Genomic DNA, 3,757 nt, shown 5'->3' with positions numbered 1-3,757 from the left:
CGTTTGAAAATGATATATTCCCTATTAAGAAATAATTTCATCTTTGTATGTATTTTCGCCTCCACTTTACTTTGAATACATCATGGTTCTATTTTGTGACCAATGAATTAGTTATTATTCACAATACTAGCAATAATTTCAAATAATGGAATAGCACCCGTTGGGTGAATCTGATGATTTTATGAAATTCCATGTTTCTTCATAATGAAAATGGTAGGACTATCATAAGAAGATGTAAAGTGTATTGAGGGCTTTTCAACCGGATCTTCGGATGAAAATATTTGATCATGAGATCTCAACTTAAAGTTGATTGAGTGAAAAAAAGTGAGCTGCGATAGACTTGAGATCTAGAGAAACGAATGGGTGATTATTCGCGATGTGCTCATGGCAGCATGTTTCTCTTAAGGGAAATATTCAAGGTGAATAAATATTCGTCCATTATATACTTAGTTTGATAACCAAGTGAAGTTGGTGACATATAAAATTCATATGTGCATGAATAGAATAGCCATGTGTTACATGAAATGATCATGCATTGTTTAATTTACTTTTTAATAAAGTAAAATATATGAATGAAATGATCTTGTTGAGTACAATCCGTCAAGGTGATGCTTGGTGAACATGGGGTGTAAACCTTCAATATAGTGCATGCGATGAAATCGTTGCTAATGTTTTGGGCTTCATTCGCGATAAAAAGTGTGACTTTAGAGTCACGGCAAAAAACATAGACTTTGCAATTTTAACATTGCTTTGTCACTATGAAAATAACAACCACAATGTGATGTGGATGTTGCAATAGTGTTTGAGACACTAGCTTTAAATTATGGCATCCATCTTGATAGATGGATGACACTATAATTAGAAATAGTGACGTAGGCTCCATTGCCATGCATTTTACGAATGTAGTAGAAGGTAATAACATGTATATGCAAATATTTTCATAGTTTCCTATGACATATTCAAGAAAAATGTGCAAGAACAATATTTACTATGAGAGTAAAATATTTTAGTGAACAACAACAATAAATGCTCTAGAGGAGCAAATTTTAGTACGGCTGATGCCTTATAACCATACGTGTATACCTCAATTTATATAGGATAACACTTTGAAGATAATCTATGGTGTAGATCTCACAGTAATAGAAAACATAGTCTGACTTTTGTCAGTAGATGTTCATAATTCTATTACCTTATGTTATGCTATTTTTAAGAAAATCACTTTGAAGGTAGTCATCTGTCAGAATGACCTGATGTAGACCTTGCAGTAATAGTGGATAGTCTGCAAAATTCTGCAGTAGATGCCAATATTACCTTATGATATCTTGAGGTAGTCACATCTAATATTAATATTTGGAAGAGCACTTTGAAGGTAGTCATCTTGTAACTGACAAGATGTAGACGTCACAGTAGTGATGAATCATTAGATGTCATCAATACCTTGTGATTCACAAATAAAATTCGGTCTAGTCATATTAAGTATGACACCATAATTCTTAAATTTTGCAAGAAAAATGTTTCTTTTGGAAAAAGTTTTTGTCCAAAGATCACATGTTGTAAGGAATGTTTGCAGTAAAGACATAGATGATGTCTTAAATTTCTGAAGAAAACAATGTTTAAAATGCTAGTACAACATTATTTTAAATAGTATTATTGAGGTAATACATATAGGTGAAATAATTAATTTACACGCTTATGCAAATATATAAAGACATGAGGTCTTGGAATGAGATTTTGCCCATTATACAATGGTGTAAAATTATGTTGTACCAAATTTAGGATGACCTGTATTTCTCCCATATATATTTTTCTAAATCCAAAAGCTTAGAATAGAGATAATAAAAACCAAAGAGTTAAAGTGTTAAAATAGTAAGCCTGAGGGCTAAATTACAAAGTCCAAATAGTCTGATGGTTCGATTCACTTTTCTGCAGATAACAGAAAATGGAAGGACGAATCTGAAGAACGGAAAAGAGATAAGGTTTCTATCCCTTCGTGTGTGAGTGTATGGATTGCAATCGATCTGATTGAATCCTTTGCTCCAATTCAACGCAGAGACCATCGCCTTGGATCTGGTCGCCTCACACGCTGGACGGCGCCGCGCTGGAGTCGCCGCCACGCCTTGCTGCTATGGGTTGGTCATGGCCCTCGCCACCAGCACAGGTGTTGGTCGTGCGCCCACTTCCCGTAGCCGCTGATGCTGGAGGGCGTCGTCAAGCCAGGCCACCGCCGCAGTCAGACATGCCGAGGGAGGCCCGGTGCTTCCGCCGCACCTAGGCGGCACGCCGCCGCGAGGAGCCTTTCCGGGAGGAGCAGCGGTGCGGGCGGGTCGCCTCTGCGCCCGTGGGGGCTAGGCCGATGGCCGAGCGCGGGGCGCAGGGCATGCCAGGAGGAGTGGCCGCGCCTGGTGCTCGTCGTCCGGGCGCCAGAGGGCAAAGCCAAGGGCGTTAGTCTGCCCATTGGACGTCGATGAGACGCCTCGCTAATGGAAGCAGGCGAGGCCGCTTGTTAGTTGAGCGCTGGATGAGTTGCCGTCTCGATGGGCAACGATGAAAACAAGTACTCCAATGGTTAGTCCATCCGTTCAAACCTAGCACATGGTCATACCTAATCAAGTTGTGCATTTAGCATATGCAAACCGAATTATCATCGATCCGTTCTTGATGGATTTCGATTTAGCATGTCTGTGAGGAGATCGGCCTTGCTCCTAGCCGAGGACCGCTCCGGGATGCAGGGCGTCTGAAACCGCGCTGGGAACAACAGTCGTCGATGCGCCTCCGCGAACGGCGGGGAAACTGACTTCTATCAGCGCGTCATGCAGGAAAATTCGAAGAGTTTACAAGCAACTCAGGTTATTTGTCCGTGTGTGCAAGCAACTCAGGTTGGATCGGACAATGGGGCACCTTTTTCCCGGGAAGCTTCATTTTCGCAAGTGCACTGTGGTCCAAAATAGGAAGATATAGTCAGTGCAGCTGCACTACAATCTACTCCAATGAAGCTGTGTATATCACTCCACTCTTAAATGCAACCGATATAGGGCATCTCCAACATCGGCCCGTAAATTTCCTCCGACATCCGGTTTCTTTCTCTGCCGGCAGGACGCGGTTACGCGCGCATCGACGGCAGATGGCACGGTCGCAGGCACGGGAGGTGCGGTATGACGCGGTGTCGTCGGCAGCAGATGGCGCGGTCGCAGGCACGGTACGACGCGGTGTCCTCGACGGCAACAACGATGTCTGCACTTGTGGAAAAAGGGCCTTTGGTCGCGGTTCGCAACTGTCATTAGTCGCGGTTGCGCAACCGCGACCAAATAGGCGCGACTAAAGGCCCCCCCTTTAGTCGCGGTTGCTTAAGAACCGCAACTAAAGGCCCGTCCACGTGGGCGCCAGGCGGCCGTCGGGGCGGAGGACCTTTAGTCGCGGTTCTTCTGGCCAACCACGACTAAAGGCCCCCACAGGGTTTAGCCCCCCCCCTAAACCTGTTTTCTGTTTAATTTGTATTGTTTTATTTCTTTTGTGCTTTATTTTAATTTTGAAGGAGTTTCACATATTCTACGGTACTACATACATGCATATGAATGTACAATTTCAAACAAATTTGAAATTAGAACCAAAAAGAATTCAAGAGGAATATACAATATCATCGGATGACCATATACAATTTTGAACAAGTTTCCATACATAATTTAATGCATATAAAGTTCTACGTCCTCGTAATGGTGTTCTCCTTTACGATGGAGGACTTCCCTCCTGAACCATCCAG

General features: G+C 42.6%; 1 long non-coding RNA gene across 1 annotated transcript; it reads left to right on the top strand.

Moving 5' to 3' along the window:
• The first annotated feature begins 1,730 nt into the window (after positions 1 to 1,730).
• On the top strand, positions 1,731 to 3,067 carry LOC123409691. Its single transcript, XR_006612888.1, has 2 exons — positions 1,731 to 2,565; positions 2,675 to 3,067. It is a non-coding gene; the product is annotated as an uncharacterized LOC123409691 (long non-coding RNA).
• Positions 3,068 to 3,757: the final 690 nt, after the last annotated feature.

The sequence above is a fragment of the Hordeum vulgare genome, chromosome 7H (assembly GCF_904849725.1).
Source record: "Hordeum vulgare subsp. vulgare chromosome 7H, MorexV3_pseudomolecules_assembly, whole genome shotgun sequence".
Lineage (NCBI taxonomy): Eukaryota > Viridiplantae > Streptophyta > Magnoliopsida > Poales > Poaceae > Hordeum > Hordeum vulgare.
This window is presented reverse-complemented; position numbering and strand designations above follow the sequence as displayed.